At 38.5% G+C, this 19,032-nt stretch overlaps 1 pseudogene; it reads right to left on the reverse strand.

Annotated features, from left to right (window-relative positions):
- Nucleotides 1-236: 236 nt before the first annotated feature.
- On the reverse strand, nucleotides 237-18,250 carry LOC114270266 (putative flavin-containing monooxygenase 1; annotated as a pseudogene).
- Nucleotides 18,251-19,032: the final 782 nt, after the last annotated feature.

The raw sequence follows: 19,032 nt of genomic DNA on the forward strand, positions 1-19,032 counted from the left end.
ATAAATTAAAGAGAGTATAGATCACAGGTTTGGTTCGCCGAACAAATTGTTTGAAGTGCTACTACAATTTGTGAAGATCATTGTATCCTGGGAGATAGACGCCACTCAACCGTAAGCACCGTAGTGGGGCGAATCTGTCTTAAGGACAGAGTGTCACACACTTGACTTGGTCTTTTAATTTTAATTCGGTTCGATAAATAAATTCAGTATGTTATTTATTATTTTGTTTGAATTTTTCAAATTATTTTATTTACACAGAAGATTGTTCCAACACACAATTGATCGTTGTGCCATGTAAGCAAAGCACCAATGCAAGATCTTCCATAAGACCTTCTTCATGTTGTTTTCCCACATCGCCATATCCTTCTCCATTGCTGTTATGCTTGGAAGTTCAAATTTCCCATTGATGTGCTAACCACTTGCACGACATTTCAGAGGCGTGCAGGTTTGAGTAGCTCGACCAATGCCCGATTATAGCAAGTTGTGGCATTCGAGGATGAATAACCTGTCTGCAACAACAATCGGAAGAGTTGATATTATTAATATTAGCAGTGAACAATTGAAAACTGCAACAAGTTATAAATTTTAATCTTAATTTGAGTCGGACAGTTACATGAAGCAGTAAGAAGTTACATGCGTTATGTGAGGACATTTTGAGAAAACCAAAAGCATGATAATCTACACAAACTCAGGTATAGACTTCATATGCATAGATAGATATTTTAGATGTAAGTATGGACTCCATATAATAGTATAGATAGATATTATAGATGTCATTAACAGTGGTGAACCCAACAGAAATTAAGGGGGCCAAGGAATGCACATGAATCATTAGCTGGATTCAAATTTAAATGTATTTGATCAATTTTTTATTGGCTAAAATTTTGTGTTTGGTTTACTTAATTGAAAATATTCCACAGATTTTTAATTTTTTTTTCTCATTATAGATTTGTAAAGAATTGGCCAGCTAAGAAGAATTTATCTACTGCAAATTACCAACAGGTAGTTTGCTCAATCTTGTATTTTCTTGTTTATTTCTAGTTTAGCCTTTCAAACTTTACTCACATTTTAAAATTTTTATGGGAAAATACTATATAAAACATAATTTGTATATAAAAAATCATCCAGAATGATGTTTCATTTATTAGAACAATAATTGCTAGGATAACCATATATTATTATTGTTTACCACCTTACAAGCCAAAATACTATATTAGTTAATAAGCCCCACTACTCGTGCTTATTACTAATGCGGTGTTGACAAATGTGATCGATGGTAAACAAAGAGTGCTGCTATTAGCACCTGTCAAAATTCTTTGGACCCCCCATTTTATAATTTTTTTTATTACAATTATACCCTAAAGTAAAATTACATTAAAAGACATTATGAAATGAAACACCCACCTATCAATAATAACTAATACTCTATAATATTGGACACTCACCCACACCTCTACCCCCACCTCCAACTCCAACTATACGTATTCCATGTTTGTAAACCCTAAACCTATTACTTTTCATAACCAATTAACATAAACCCTAAATCTATTATTTTTCGTAATCATCTTAAATCCTGAATGTGTCATCTTCATCACCATCATCAACGCTATTGAACTTGAAAGTTTTGCTTGAAATATAACGTATACTTCATCACTTATTTCACTGTGTAGAGCAATGGAGGACAAGGACAACATTCTCGGCCATTTATCTGTCTTGTATTAACATTCTCGGTTATTTTCGGTCGTTCTTGTTTCGTTCGAGTTGTTCGGTACTAGTTTGCTGACTGTTACAATTATGTTCGGTAACACAGTCCTGAACATAATCCTTTCGTTTAATACATAGGTTCCGAACATTAATGCAGATAGTCAGTTATGTAATTTTCTTTGTTAAACTAACTTAGAATGGAAAAGAGTGAATTAGAATGGATTTAAGTTATGTATTTTGAATGGATTTAATTCATGTTATTTTAAGTTGTGAATTAGAATGGATTCAAGTTACACAGTGATGAATAAATTTTGTTCGAACATACAGTGCTGACAGGATCATTATTGTTCGACAAAACAGTTCTGAACAAAATACATTTTTTCGACTACACAGTGGTGAACAAATTGGGTGGGTGTGCATTTCATTGTGAAAATATGGAGATTAGTTTTCTATTCTGAAAATATTATGGAAATATTATGGAGATTAGTTTTCCATATATATACATTGTTTTCTATTCCTACAATTCACATCAATCTTCACTTTCTCATCTGAATTTCCTAATCAATGGCAAATTCCAAAGAGACCCACGTCGTCAAAATCCTAATCGACAAAGAACACCAACCCCACAAGTAAATGCATTGTGTTTTTAGGAACCACTTTTTAGATGTGGTTAATGTTGGAGAGAGAAGAGAGAGAAAAAGCTAGGGTTTTGAAGGGGTTTTGAGAGAGAAAGAGAGAAAAGAGAGAGAAAAATCTTCACTTTCTCATATGAACAAAAGGGGTTTTGAGAGAGTGAGAGAAAAGAGAGAGAAGAGACATCACTGATGAGGAAAGAGAGAGAGAGAGAGAGAGAAGAGAGAGAGGCAGAGAGTGGGTGTGGTTGGGGGTGTGAATTGCGTGTATATGTTGGAATGGATTCAGGTGGGTGTGCATTTCATTGTGAATATGGATAGATTTGGTAATAAGTGAGGTGTCCAAAAAAATATTATTAAAATTTAGGGTTTAGGATTGGGGTCCAAAGAATTTTGGTAGGTGCTAATAGCAGCACTCGTAAACAAAATATGATTAGAAAATGTGGTCATCAAGACTTGAATAGGTACCCACCCAAAAAAAAGACTTGAATAGGAAGATTTGATATTATCAATATGATCATAGTTTGTTCATCTACCAAAATTAGAAGTTCAATAAGTTGTGATTGAAAAGACCTGTACAAAGAAACTGTGGAGGTTGGTGATGTAGGACAATCTTCACTGTATTTAAAAAGATTTAATTCTGTTGTGTACAAAACAACAACCAGAATATAAAGAAATAAAGAAAAGGAGAGAATATGTTTGATTACAAAAATCAAACTCGAAATAAAAATAAATAAATAAAAATAAAACAAACAGATTTTATTTTGTTACAAAAACAAAATTAAAATCTGAATAAATGAACAAATAAAAACAACACTGAAAGTAATTAAATAACTTACTTGATTTAATTTCTTCGAATTATTTTTCTGATCAAGTCCAGTGTTTAACACTGTGTCCTTAAGACAGATTCGTCCTCACCACGGTGCTTTCAGAATTCGGACGTCTATCTCCCAGGATGAAATGATCTTCCACAAACAATAGCAGCACTACTAATTGTTTGCCTTACGAACACACTAAGTGTTTACACTCTTTCTTTTGAAAATAAAATGCAGCAAGATGAAGAATAGAAAACAGAAGTGAAATACGAAATTTCTGAATTCACAAAACATCAAATGAGGGTGGTCCTATTTATAGATGTGAAGGTGGCTCTTCATTTTGAATTAAACAGGTATGTAACTCTTGGTTTTGAATTGAACAGGTATCATACCTGTTGGGTTTTGAATTCAAACAGATTTGAATTAATTCAAACAGATAGTAAAACGGGAAGGGCCCTGTTTGGATGTGCATTAATTCCAAAACAGTTTATTTCTGTTTGAAACCGGGAAGGGCCCTGTTTGGATGAACAAAAAATCCAAACTAATTTAATTTGAATTCTGGATTTTATTTTAATAAAAAATAAAATTAAATTCAAATGTTTTTGGCCCAAAAAGATTAGAAGCCCAGCCCGCCCGACCGGACGGACGGAAAATCCAAACTAATTTAATTTGAATTCTGGATTTTATTTTAATAAAAAATAAAATTAAATTCAAATGTTTTTGGCCCAAAAAGATTAGAAGCCCAGCCCGCCCGACCGGACGGACGGCGGCGGCGCGCGTGTGGTGATTTTTGGGTCCAATGGGTCTAGCCTATTTTGCCCATAACCTCTCCCTCTAAAACACTTGGGTTCCCCTTGGGGCACACCCCAAGTATCTCACCCTAAGCCTTATAAACCCTTTCAAAACCTCCCACCAAAACAATGTGGGACAAGCCAATTTACAACCTTAAGGGATTTCCACCAAAACTCCATTTCCATGGAGCACACTTTGGCTTCAATTTCCCATTCACTCGGTAATGGTTTTGAGCAACCAAATATACCACGTGAATCACAATGCGGCATAGAACGCGTTACCACTTTGACCCGAGTAAATTGACACTCGGGGCCCACCTAAAAAATAGACCAAACTTGAGGAAAAAATAACCATTTCCAACAGGTGAACCCTTTATGCAATTTTGAAAGGTTGGAGAATGAAACATGGTTTTGAGCTTCTCATCACTCTTGCATTCGGTGGCAAATATTACAAGGTCAGTTTTTAGAGGCTCTACTTCTCCACCAATAATCAAACCTTCATTGCAGAAACCGAAGCTCTGTGATTTCTTTAAAATGATGCTCCCTTCTTCCACTTTGTCGTAGAAGTTTTCAGGCAACATAAGAATTTGGCAAGATATATCTTGAAGAAAGCTCTGTTCCAGTATCATCTTAAACTTTTTCAGGGAAAGTTTCCGTCTAGGATAGCTCTCTACCCATTTTGAGATCTCCCATCTCTAGAAACACATGCAAACATACACAAAATAATTAATTAATTAAAAATACCAACATGGCTTAAATGCTATGAAGAAATGTTTCACCAAGCTTATGAGCCAATAGCTTACTACAAAAAAAAAAAAATTAAGGTTTTAGAAACTAAAATTTAGAGGTAAAATTATTTTTAGGAACTAAATATTTTTGTTACGAAAAATATCATCATTATATTTTTAGCAACGAAAATTGGACATTAGTAATAAATTATTATCATTTTGGGACCAAATTTTTTATCTAAAAAAATAAACCATTTTGAGACCAAATTATTTTATCCTAAAAGTTTATTTATTAGTAACATTTTTAAAATTTTGTTGCTAAAAATCTTATTTTTGACTTTTCGAGACGATCTTTTAGCGACTATCTTCACGACGATAGAAATTAGTCTCTGAGCCTTCGTTTGGCAATAATTTTTTTAGTTAGCGTTTTAGCTTTTTTGACTTTTTTAATCTGAGACTTTTTTGTTCGTTTGGTATTCTTGATTGGCTTTTTAACTTTGGAATGAAAGATTTTTTTTTTGTCCTTTTGTGATTTTGTCTTTTTGTGATTTTTTTACTTTTTTTTGTCCTTTTGTAATTATTTAGCCTAACTCAAAAACCAAACAATCCCTAAATGTCTTTTGCAACAAATTTTTCACTTTTAGAGACTAAAAAATTTAATCTCTAAAACTCTTATATATTATACTGGCTCTGCGAAGCAATTGAAGTATAAAAATCCCAAATTAACTCCACATATATAGCCAATTAAAAGCATCCAATGAGTAGTTCTTTGAATCATCGTGCATGGATAATTGACTCCTTAATAAAGGAAAAAAGAAGGAAAGCACGATCTGTTGTTTTGCTTCAACGGTGAAATTTGAAAATAAGGCAATTTTGGGAAGCATCCCATGGAAGAATGAGTTTTAACGACTACAAGGATGGTAAATAGTGGTCCATCAGCACTCAAAATTCTTCTTTGAAGTAAAGAGTAACAGGTAAAAAGTTGTATAATTTCTCACTTTCTTATATAAAACTAATAAAGGAAATTAAGGAAATTAGTAATTGGCAGCTTCTCTTTGAAGTTGTCTATAAGGACCCACATTCATATCTTAACCATGCTTGCATACATTTATATAATCCTGTCTTGCTAAGTTTGAATTCATGAATCTTGCCTTGTTTTGCCTAAGTGTGTTGCATGTTTGTTTCCTTTCTTGCTGCCTGAAGCCTAAGTCATGCCAAGCCTAGGTTATGTCTAGCCGAGGTCATGTTACGCCTAGGTCGTTCCTAGCTGAGGTCATCTTCAGTCTAGAATCATCTTGGAAACCCCTTTGTTCGACCTCCACCCTCACCTTGACATATTAGCCGAGATGTCATTATCTAGGCCGAGGTGTTCATCACCAAGGCCGAGATGTGTACCATCTAGGCCGAGATGTTACCTTTGCACCTAAGTGGTCTTGTCCTGGAGTGGTATGACCTAGACCGAGGTGTGGCATATCTAGGCCAAGGTGTGGCACAGCTTAGTCAAGTGTCGTCCTTCCTAGCCGAGGTCATTGTCACCTTAGTTGCCGAAGTCTTGTTGTTAGCCGATATCACCACTTGCCGGAGTGCCATACCGAGTAGCTTGTTAGGTACGCTTTGTCATAGTCTTGTCTTGTCAATCTATCACCTTTTTGAAGAGAACCAATCCGCCGCTGCCACGCGTCCGAGCTGAGAGTTAAGTCAGCCGATAGAGAGAGAAACCCATCATTTGTTCCTAAACTTGTTTGAAGAGAAGAGAGAGAAGCTCTAGAAGAGGGAGAGGAGTTCTTGAGGGAGAGTAGATCCCAAGCTTGATCCCTAGAGATCGAACCATTAGATCCGTATTCTAAGGTTAGATTCTTAATCTGCTCTTGTCATTCTTTATGTTTATGTTGTTGCATTGCATGATTAAATATGATTTGTAAGCAATGCATTGCTTTGAAGCTCGGTTTTAGAAAGAGGAAATAGTATTCATGTGTTCTTCAAGAAAAGTCATGTTTTGATCCAAAAGCTCATGCCTAGATCCATGTTTTTGTGTTTGTTTCCATATGATTTTCAAGTGTGGGTACCCAGGTCCATGTTTTCGAACTCATAGCATGAAAACCCAGATTTTGTAATAAAGAAGTTATGATTTTAGCATTCATGTTCTTCATGATCTTCATGTTCATGTTCTTCACGGGTGGAAACCCAGATCTCTAGACCTCACTTCCTTAAGTGTAGTCGCCGAGATCACTCTTACCTAGACCTCACACTTAGGCCAAGCATCGTATCTCACCTTGGCCTACCTTGCATGATCACTTACACCTTTAGTCTGTCTTGTGCGTACCTCGGCATTCAGCCGCATGCCGAAGCCTAGGTAGCCACCCCTCGGCCAGGAGGTGTGGGACCTCGGCTAAAACCTGGTTGGTACCCAGCATGTCTTCTTGACATGTAAAACAGTGTTTGACTTCCAGTATGTTTTCCCGAGATCATTTGCATGCATGTAAGACTTGTTTTGGGGGAGTATGTTCATTAGACCTTGCCATGTGTTTGTAGGACTTGGACCTTTGCCTTGATCCCGACGTCCCAAGAACTATGTGAGTAGTATTTCCGATAAAGTTATGTTATCAAGTTTTAATAAAGCTTTGCCTTGTTTTGATAAAAGTATTTTGTTAAGCATGAATGATATCCCTATTTTATGTATCAAGTATAAGCTTTGTTTTGGGTGACATTCTTGGAACCGTCCTTTCGTGTTAGGGGACGTTAAGCCTAAGTAACACCGTCCTTTCGTGTTAGGGGACGTTAAGCCTGAGTAACACCGTCCTTTCGTGTTAGGGGACGTTAAGCCTAGGTAACATAGTCCGTACGTGCCAGGGGACTTAAAGTATTTGTGGCACAAGTCCTTCCGTGCTAGGGGACTTTAAGCCTATGTAGCATAGTGTAGACACCCCATTTTTAACCGACCTTGAGACTCAGACGTCACCAATTGAGCACTTGGTGATATTGCATAATGTGCTTGTTCAGAAGTTTCAGAGTCGCGGTCGTGAGCCCCGCCTCCGGACTTCCGAACCCTCTTCTGTGCCTTGCCTCGGTTTGCGAACCAGGCTCGGTTTTCTCTGTTTCTTTTCCTGAGGGGAGGGAGAGGTCCTGTAGACCATCTCTCAGTGGCCGCGGGCTACATTTTGTGGCCGTAGGCCATTTTTCCCATTTCGAAGCCCGGTTTTCGGTTTTTCGGGACCGTTGGCCGTGCGCCTCGGTTCGGGACCGCTTAACCATCTCCGTTTGCTCTAAATTTTGGCATACATCTTATTTTCTCCCTTTCAAGGGACACTGGGGCCTGAGAAACCCACTTCGTGGCCGAACGCCACTTTCGGTGCTTGGCAGCCCATTTTCGGGACCCCGAACTGCGTGTTTTGGCCCCCGAGCATTCGTTTTGCATTGCTTTTCGTTCATTTTTGGCAGGTGCCTCTGTTTCATCACCAGGAAGGTCACTGGAGGGTGGGAGGCCAGCGATTATCTTGGCAACCAGTTATATTCTATTTTCGCCCTCCGACGCCCGTTTTTCGCGCTTCCGAGCCAATGTTGAACACCTTGGAACCATTTTCTTCAAACCCAAACCACATATTTGTGATGTACACACATGGGAGGACCCTAAAAGTTGGTGGCCGGCCACTAATGTTGCTTGACCCTTTTGAACCCCTCCTTCCGAGCCAATATTGAACACCTTGGAGCCATTTTCTTCAACCCCAAACCATATATTTGTGATATACACACATGGGAGGACCCTAAAAGTTGGTGGCCGGCCACTAATGTCACCTGACCCTTTTGACCCCCCTAGAAGTGGCTTGTTCTCTCTCCTGTTTTAGAATTTCCAAATTCGAACCACAGGATTGTGAAGAGGAGACTTGGGAGGCCACCAATATGTGGTGGCCGGCCATTAAAGCAACTTGGCCTTTTTGACCCTTGGCCGGCCGGCTAGGGGAGGTGGCCGGCCGGCCACATGCAAGCCCAAAAATGGGCCGGCCATGATCCTCACCAAACACACTTTACAGCTGTATAGCTGTTTCCCCCAGAAAATATCCCAATCCGGGGGATATTTTGTGGGGGAAAGCTTGCCTACTTTTCCTCCACCTTTTGCCTCCCTTTGCTCCCTCTTTTTTGTTCATATAACCAGCAGGTGGCATTGGGGATAGGGGTTAGAAAATTTACTCCTCAAGCTTGAATACAAAACTCCCTCTCCATCTCCCTCATTTCCTTGAAAACCTTCAAGTTCTACACTACCATTTCTTCTACACCACCAAGCTCTACCACCACCACTCCAATCCAACAGCAAGGGGAGGAATTCCAGCAGCTAAGAGGCAACAAATTTGGTCCAAGAAGCAACAAAAGAATTGGTCTTCAAGGGTGAGTTGTAATTTCCCCTTTTTTGGCCCATTTCTTGTATCTTTTGCAAGCCATACATGCTTATTGTTTTGAGCTCCGACCAAAACTGAAAAGGTCATTTTTTTGAGATCATTTTCATGTCTCATTAAGGTCTCAACCCTGTTTGAGCCCTCCATCTTGCACTTGCTTCAATACCCTCTTTGTATGTCAATATTTTGCATGCTTTTTCTAACCTAAGTGTGATCTATTTTGGAGTTTCTCATGAACTTTAAGTAGGCTTATTTTGATCCCCTCTTCAACATTGAAGAAGGGTTCATCTTTGTTTGGGACCTCCATGTACCACTTGTCTTTATATCCATCTTTGGTCCCCTATTTTTGCATGTTTTGGCAGCCTATCATGCTTCGGTTTTTGGCCTTTTTACAGTACTAAAAATAGTCTTATTTTGGCCCATTATTCATGTTTTATTAAGGGTCTTTGGCTGTTTGGTGAATGCTTTGCATACTTTGTGTTATAGCCACCTTTTGAGCCTCATTTTGCATTGCATTTCTAGCATGTTTGTATACTGTTTTGGAGTTTTTACAGTTCTGTAAATAGTCATATTTTTTGTCCCTCTTCAATGTTGTAGAAGGGAATTTTTCAGTTTGGGCTTTGCATATATCACTTGCCTCTTTGGCCACCTTTTGGCCCTTTTTCTTGCATGGGAGTGCAGCCATACTTGTGTTTGTTTTTGGGGTTTTTACAGTTCTGCAAAACATCATATTTTGGGCCCCTCTTCAACTTTGTTGAAGGGCCCTAACCTGTTTGAGAGCAGCAGCTGTGAGTTGCTTCTTAATCCCATGTTTAGGGCCATTTCTTGCATGCTAGTTTTGCACTGTTTTTGCTTGCTGTTTGGCCATGCTTTGAACTGGAAAAGTGCTTATTTTGGGGCTGCCTTGCTTCTGTATTTTCATTGCATGTCCATATTGTGCATGTTTGGTATAGCTGTAGGCCATTTCGGGTGCCAAAATTCATATTTCGGGACTATTCCCTGCATCGGGTGTGTTTTCGCCTCATTTCGGGGCTGTTTTCCCCCACTTTTCATTGCTGAAAATCCATTAGCATGCTTTCATATCATTTTCCATGCCATTGCATTGCGTATGCCATTGCCTCGGTTTGCGTGCCCGTGTGCACGCATTTCGAGGCACTTCATTTTCATCCTTTGGCCTCTTATGTGAGCGTGGCTGAGGCTCTCTCATGTTAGTGTAAGCCCATATCCTATTTCCATGTCATTTGCATTGCATTCTGTCATTTTCTCGATTTGCGTGCCCGTGTGCACGCATCTCGAGGCATCTCATTTTACAGCATAGTGCATACTAGGTTGTATCTTAGATCGCATTCTGTCATTTTCTCAGTTTGCGTGCCCGTGTGCACGCATTTCGAGACATGTCATTCCATAGCATTGTGCATGCTAGGCTGTATCTTAGTTGCATTCATGCATATCATGCATATTGCATCGTGTTCGGGATAGGAGTTAGCCCGGACACGGGAAACGAGGTGCATTTCGTTCTCCGAGTGACGGAATGTATCTCAATTCCCCAGTCACCGACACTCCGGATCATCCATGATGGAGTTAGGTCTTGTTGTGTTTTCATGTGCATTCATTCTATATTGAATTGTACATTTCGACTCCTCGGCCATCATGCCTCGGTATGCGTGATTGGTGGCACGAGGATCGAGGCATGCATATATCTGTGCAAATACATTGCTATGCCCCTTTCCTGCTCTCTGTTGCAGCAAAATGAAGAATCAGCAACTTTTCGGAGTCTGACGCGCATTTCGAGAAAAGGTGTAAACAGAGGCTAATTGGGGCATCTCAGTGGATTTCCGCGCAAGACAGCCCAGACATGCATCATTCATCAGGAGCAAGGCAGTCCCTGGCTTGCACGCCAGTTTTACAGCTTTCTTAGTTAATTTGTTAATTAATTAGGAATTTGTATATTATTTGGACTGTAATATTTGGACTGTAATATTCTTTTATTCGGGACTGTATATTTATTCGGACCCTCTGCGCGAGGGCACAACTGTAATAAGTGTGCGTGTGTGTGTTGTATGTCTTCCAACCCCACGTCTTTCTCCATTTTATTTATCCGCTTATGATGGTTAGATTAGGGCATATTTTAATTACCATACAGTATGACAGTATGTTTGCATCATTCATCTGTATTGCATGCACCGGGCTCGGCGCATCATACTATCTGCATTGTATTTTCAATTCGAAATTGAATACATGATAGTTGTAGCATTCCATATACCATCTTAGAATAGCCGAGCCTGCTATAGTTTGCATTCTTGCATGTGTTGCATTAGGCATTTCTGTATATTTAGGATTCATGCATGATTTCTAATGTAGTTTCTATTTTGGCTTGGAGTACTCGGTAAGCTTTATGCTTTAGCATCCTTGCATGCGTGTGAGTGCTGCCACGAATAGCATGCTTACCATGAGGCTATATGCTTATGTGATATAACTGTCTGAATGCCTGTGGGTGAAGGTTGGGTTACTTGGATTGGAATAAATCATCAACTGTTTGTTTTAAGCCCACTAGATAGTGGCAAAACCATCTTTTCTAAGCCCACCTGCGGGTGGCAAAATCTACATTTTAAGCCTACTTGCGAGTAGCAAATCATCTTTCAAATAAACAAGCATGAAATATTTTGTTCCAATTCGGGCGACCCAGTCTATACTTATATGCTGTGCGCATCACATAGTAACCTAGGCTAATAACCGGAATAAGAACATACAATGTTTTCAAAAATAGATATCATGGTTAGTAGAGGCCGATCTTTTGATCGGGCGAGCGGGGGTGCTCACGAAGTGACCTTCCCCAATCGTACCCAAGTTCCCGAGCCGAGGCAACTTTGGTGATGACGGACACGTGGCCTTTGGCACCGAGTCAGGGTTTCCTAAATTTCCCATTAAAAAAACATTTAGGTGGCGACTCTGTATCTGGCAAAGCAGTCCATGTTTGGCACTTCTTTTCAAAAATCTGTTTCTCAAAACGATTTGCCGGATTTGGACTCTTTGGTTCAGACTTAGAACCGTGACAAATTCGAGAGTCCTGAACTGTAGTGACCGCAAATATGAACAGAACGGGAACTCGTTCCTCCCGGGGCATTCGGGGACGTCTACACATAGTCCTTCCGTGCTAGGGGACTTTAAGCCTAGGTAGCACCGTCCTTTCGTGCTAGGGGACGTTAAGCCTAGGTAGCACCCTTGTTAAGATATCGGCCACCGACGGACTATGAACGGGTGTGCTCGATGCCGAGGTTATGCTTTTGTTTTGCCTAGAATGTCATCACCCCATGTTTTAAGTCGATGTATGTTAAGTATTCCAAGCAAGTTTTGAAAGACTAAGATTTGATTGATGTTTTGCTACAAGTCAAGCTAAGCTACGTTATGTATGGCTTTGATGATGATATACTATGTATTGTTTTGAAAGGATCTCGGGTATCATTCATTTAACCACTTTATTACTTATACCATTCACTGAGTATCCAAGCTCACACTCCCTATGTATATATGTAGGTAACAAGCAAGAAGTCGGCTTCGCCGAGATGTGTGTTTTGCATGTATGTTATGTCGGCTGTAAGGATGTCGGCAATCCTGAAGATTATGTTTCATGATTTGTGGCTCAAGTGTTTTTGTTTATGTCGGAAATTTTGAAGCTTATGTATTTTGAACATGTCGGCTTGAGAAGCCTTCTTCCAAGATATAATATGTATTTTTGTACTTCAATTTATTTGTATTCAAGTTTTTAAGCTATGTAAAGATGTTTGCCATTCCATTTGACTAATGCGCTGCTCTTATGGACCACTTGTATTTTAAATTATTGCTTCCGTACTTGCGAGCCCCATATATTATACTCTGACTGTGTGTGAATTTTGAAAGTTGGCCTTCGGTAATCTCGGATTACTGGCCATCACGGCACCAAACTACTAGGGGCGGTTTGGGGTCGTGACATTGTCATTGATAGATATACCCTCATGTAAATGACAATATCTTAAATTTCACTATTTTCGTAAATGAACACAATAAAATTTTGACAATTTTGTTTAAGAACTCAGTAAATGCCTGAAGTCAGCGAAATTTCACTATGTTGATAATCTCACTCACTATTTGCATTTGTACATTCTGTGCTATGTCCACTGCAGTTTTCTATGAACCAATGACAGTAACTCTTTTTCCTTTAAATAATTCGACAGCTTTTGCTTTGTCCATTGCAGTATAGTCCATGGAATGCATCACCTTACCAGTGTAAACTTCTAGGCCATGATGTGGATGGAAGTCTGGGATGTTTGGCAAGCATTGAATTGTCCAATGCAAAGAATCACAAACTCAACTTGGTACTCCTAGCACAACGAAACAAGGACCTCTACACCTTTCCAACGTAGATTTCTATAGCTTTTCCTCCGATCCATTTTTTTTCCAAGTATGATGACAATTTACATTATTATCTATTCTATCATAGAAAGTCTACACTTGAGTTGGTGTAGAGAATTTTATGTAACTTTTTTTTACTTTTCCAAAAATGCCTACAACAGTTTGAAAACTGATTTATATACTCAAAATTTCACAGGTGGTTTTTGTTCATCTTCTCTATTGCTAAATTACATACATTTGCACATGCATCGTGTGTGCACTCACGGCTAGTGAGTAAATATTAGAATATGTAATGTAAAAAGGTGAGCAGACCAGACCATGTTGTGATCAAATGATCCACTATCATGAAAAAATAAGTGCAAAACAAAGGTGAAAATGTAACCATATTTTCAAACCTTTTCAAGAAATCGTGACTTTCCATTAAACATGAGTAGGGTGTAAGAGGGAAAAATTAGCTAGTGTACATACCTCTGTGGAGCATTTTCCGGTGTGTTGGACTGTTAAGTGTCATTTCCCTTTGGATCCATATGCTTACCTGTTCTGCCCCATCGATCCCATGACTGCAAATCTACATCAGACTCTCCCACATAGTCTATACTAATGACCTTTGAATTGAACTTGATATAGGATAAGATTCCTAAATGTTGAGTATAGGATTCAATATACTCTAAAACTTGGGTAAACTTCTTTTACATAAGAAGGCCATGGAAAATCAGAAAACTAAAAAACTTCTTTGGTGTTTTGGAGTCTTGTGGACTCTATGGTTTGACCCCAAATTCCTTCAATGCCCCATTCAACTTCAAAGACTATTGCTTGAAAGCATTTCTCCAGAATGTACCTGCATGCCAAAAGGCTGCTTAATCCAGCTCCAATGATCGCTATCCTTTTTTCCATTGCGCTAGTTTTGAAGTTTGTAGAGTGACTAGCAGTTTATGGCAACATGAGATGGGAAATGCAAGTTGACGATGATAACTTAAACTAGACTCTTATTTCAAGTGATGATTCCATTGTCTATAGTTTGAATGTTCAAAAATGGCGCACACAAGAAACTGTCAAAAGCTCTATTAAAACTGATGCGGTGATGATAATAGGACTATGGACTATGGAGATGACCAGATACAGATTCAGACTAGTACACCACAGATGGAACAAACAAAATAAAATAAAACAATAACTTGTCATTAAAAAAATAATGGATGTGAGAATCTAAGAAGCGCAAATACTTTTAAAAAGTGACATGTTCGTATTGGACACCGACACGTGTTGGATACAAGATTGCCTCTGACATTTTTGGGGTTCAAAGTGAACTTTCAATACGAAACCATTCTATTGAGAATCTTAAACTCATTTTCATTGAAACAGATCTGTAGCTTACATGTGGTTTTATACTGTAAACAAAATATCTAAACTATACAAAATATCTAATCTAAACTAATTCTCAACAAACTAACTAGCTCACTAACTTACTGTATAACAAACTAACTAACCACTACAACTAATTCCATTGTAGCATGTCATTGGAATACTAGGCTTACAGATCTGTGATGAAGAAGCTGTAACAGACAGAGGCAGCAGTGATGATGAAAGCTGAGTGCTGAGAGAAGATGTGCTGTGAGAAGATGATGCTATGATAACTTCTTCAGCCCCCCTCAAGCTGATAGGGCAAGGAAACACTAACAGCTTGACATGAAGATAATGAAATCTGAAAGGAGAAAGAGGCTTAGTGAAAATATCAGCCACCTGATCAATTGTAGGAATATATTTAAGTTCAATCTGTTTGGCAACCACTTTTTCTCGAATAAAATGGTAATCGATTTCGATATGTTTTGACCAAGAATGGAAAATAGGATTGGATGCTAAAGCCATTGCAGATAGACTATCACACCAAATAACAGGAGTAGTAGAAGAGGACACAGAAATCTTTAAGCAACTGCTGAATCCAAGTGAGCTCAGCTGTGGCATGGGCTAAAGCTCTATATTCAGCTTTAGTGGATGATCTTGAGACAGTGGCTTGCTTTTTAGCTGACCAGGAAATCAAGTTGGAGCCAAGATAGACACAATAGCCAGATGTTGATTTGCAATCAAGGTGATCACTGGCCCAAATCGAGTCAAAGAAGGCTAAAAGATCAAAAAAACTAGGCATGAAAGAGAGACCATGGGACAAAGTCCCTTTGACATATCGAGGAAGTCTCTTAACTGCTTGAAAATGAGCATTAGTGGGAAGATGCATAAACTGACAAGCCTGATTCACAACATAAGAAAGATCAGGTCTTGTGATAGTCAAATATTGCAGACCACCGACTAAACTTCTATATAGGGAAGGTTGATTAAATGGCAAAGAATCAGTTACAGAACATGTAGACTTAACAACCATAGGAGAAGAACATGGTTTGCAGTCCTCCAAACCTGCTTTATGCAATAAGGCAACAGCATATTTGGCTTGAGATAAGAAGTAACCATGCGCAACAGAAGATTGAACTAAGATGCCCAGAAAATAAGACAGAGAACCAAGTTCTTTCATTAAAAAAGCCTTGTGCATTTGCTAAAAAAGATGAGCAATGAGTGTAGAATCATTACCAGTTAGTAAGATGTCATCAACATAGACCAAGAACAAGGTGAGACTAGCAGAGGTTTTTTTGATAAAAAGAGAAGCATCAGACAAACTGTTGATGAATCCCTGTGAGAGCAAGAAGGAAGAAAATGTGGAGTACCAAGCCCTAGGAGCTTGCTTGAGCCCAGATAAAGCCTTCTTAAGCTTGCAAACATGAGTGGAAGATTGCACAAACCCTGGAGGTTGCAACATATAGACTTCTTCTTGAAGAGTACTATGAAGAAATGCATTTGATATATCAAGTTGTTTGATAGACCACTGAAACTGAAGAGCAATACTTAAGAAAATTTGAATTGTGGGTTATTTAGCCACGGAACTAAAGGTCTCATGAAAATCAATTCATTCTTGTTGCAAAAACCCCTTTGCCACCAATCTAGCTTTATAACGAGCAATTGTTCCATTTGAATCTCTTTTAATGCGAAAAATCCATTTGCACCCAATGGCAATCTTATGAGGAGGAAGGTCAACAAGGTCCCAAGTGCCCTGTTGTTGAAGAGCTTGATATTCTTCCTTCATGGCTTGAAACCACACAGGAGATTTAAGAGCAGCTTAAACAGAGGTAGGTTCAGTTTTAAGAAGAAAAACTGGAGCAGAAAAATAGTGAGGAAGTTTATGTTTAGAATGAGTGATCATGGGATGTGTGTTAGATAAAGAGGAAGAAAGAGAAGGAGGAAGTAAATCAATAGTAATAGAAGTAATAGAAATAGGCTGAGCAATAGGAGTAGGAGTAGGAAAAGAAGAAGAAGGCTCAGAAGTAGCATTAGATGGAACAGACAGCGAAGAAGACTGAGAAGTAGCTGAATTCACAAATGAGTGCACAGATGAGGAAATAAGGGAAGAAGGCCAGAAAAATGAAGTAAGAGCAGATAAATCTGAAGATGAAGGAGAAGAAACTAAGGGATGTTGCTGAGAGAAAGGAAAACATGATTCATTAAAGATGACATGCCTAGAAATGTAGATTTTTCCAGAAAGAGGCTCAAGACATCTATAACCTTTAATAGTAGGATGATATCCTAGAAAAACACAAGAAATAGATTTTGGTGCTAGTTTGTGAGGAGCATAAGGCTTTAACCAAGGGAAGCATTGGCAACCAAACACTTTAAAAAGGGAAAAATCAGTTATGGTATGAAACAACATTTCAAAAGGAGTCTTGTGATGTAAAATGCTAGAAGGCATTCTGTTAATGAGAAATGTAGTTGTGGCAATGGCATCAAACCAAAAATTGATTGGAACAGAGGAGTGATGAAGCAATGTGATAGCAGTTTCAATAATATGTCTGTGTTTACGTTCAGCTATGCCATTTTGAGCCTGAGTATATGGACAACTACTTTGATAAACAATGCCATGAGAAGACAACAAAGTATCAACTCTTTTATTTACAAATTCAGTACCAAAATCAGTCCTAAGTATTTTAAGAGAAGTCTGAAATTGAGTGTCAATATATGTTTTGAATACAAGCAATTTATCATACACCTCACTCTTGTAATTCAAAGGATGCACCTAAGTAAATCTACTGTAATCATCTACAAACAAAACATAGAAACGAAATGGGGCATTATCCACTGTAAAAGGACCCCATACATCACTATGAACTAAGGCAAAAGGACAATTGACAGAAGCATTAGACAAAGTGAAAGGAATTCTATGAGACTTAGACACATTACAATCAAGGCAAGATAAGGCCTTATTCAAAGACAATTTATTTGGTAAGAAACCAGCCATATGCTGAAGCTTTAAAGAAGATGGATGGCCTAATCTTTGACGCCAAAGCATATCAGACACAGGAGCTGTAGTGCTATCAGACACAGGAGCTATACTACTATACTGAAAAACTTGAGGAGAAGAGAATTGCTGAGATGATAGAATGAACCGGTAGAGACCATTAATATTAACACCTCTATGCAGAATCCTGTTCGTGCATTTGTCCTGAATGACAAAAGTGTTAGCATAAAAAATAACAAGACAGTTGTGGTCTTTGGTAAGTTGATGCACAGATAAAAGATTTGAAGAAATGGCAAGAACATGAAGAAAATTTGAGAGCTAAAAAGAATGATATGGAGTAAGCAAGATACCTTTACCAATATGACTGATTTGTAAGGAAGAACCATTACCAATTTGAACCTGCTCCTGACCTTGATAAGGCTGAAATTGTTGAAAATTAGTCAAGTCATTTGTCAGATAATTGGTGGCAGCAGAGTACTGAGACATAGAGGAGTGAGATGAGTTGCTGCCAGTGAAAGGTTGAAAAATAGGATCCAGTCGATGCCAACAGTCAAAAGCATTATGACTCAGACCTCCACAAATCTGACATCCAAAGTTAGAAGAAAAATTTCCTCTGGATCTATTATTATTATACCTATTATTGAATTTGTCTCCTCGAAAATTATTATGTCTACCTCCTCTAAAACCACGATATGAACTTCTGCCTCTTGTAGAGTGAAAACCTCGATTGAAAGCATTTGAAGAATCATAGCTAGTCTGAGAGGAAGATGAAGATCCTCGTGAGGCAAAGTAGGCAACATTAAGATCAGTACCAGTAGACTGTTTAAGTTTTTGTTCAATGTGAATGGACTCTGAACATAACAAAGAACACAAATGTTCCATTTTGACAGGTTCAGATCGAGTACGAATAGAGGTTTTGAAAGCATCATATTCCTCTAGTAAACCATTCAAGGTTAGAAATACCAGATCTTCATCATCAACTTTTGCAGAAGCCAAAGCCAGCTGAGTTGCGAGATCTTTGATTTGAGACAGATATACCTCCATTGAAGATGACTTTTTACAGAGTGTTTGAAGTTTGGTTTTTAGTTGATGAATATGAGAACGTGAAACTGAAGTAAATTGTTTCTTTAAGAATTGCCATACCTGATCACTATGAGTCAGGTGAAGAACAGAGGAATAAATGGATGAAGACAGAGTTGTTGTCAGACAAGTGAGCAAATGTGCATCGATCAATTGCCATTTTGCATAACTC

The sequence above is a fragment of the Camellia sinensis genome, chromosome 5, assembly GCF_055761805.1.
Source record: "Camellia sinensis isolate YWXY chromosome 5, ASM5576180v1, whole genome shotgun sequence".
Taxonomy (NCBI): domain Eukaryota; kingdom Viridiplantae; phylum Streptophyta; class Magnoliopsida; order Ericales; family Theaceae; genus Camellia; species Camellia sinensis.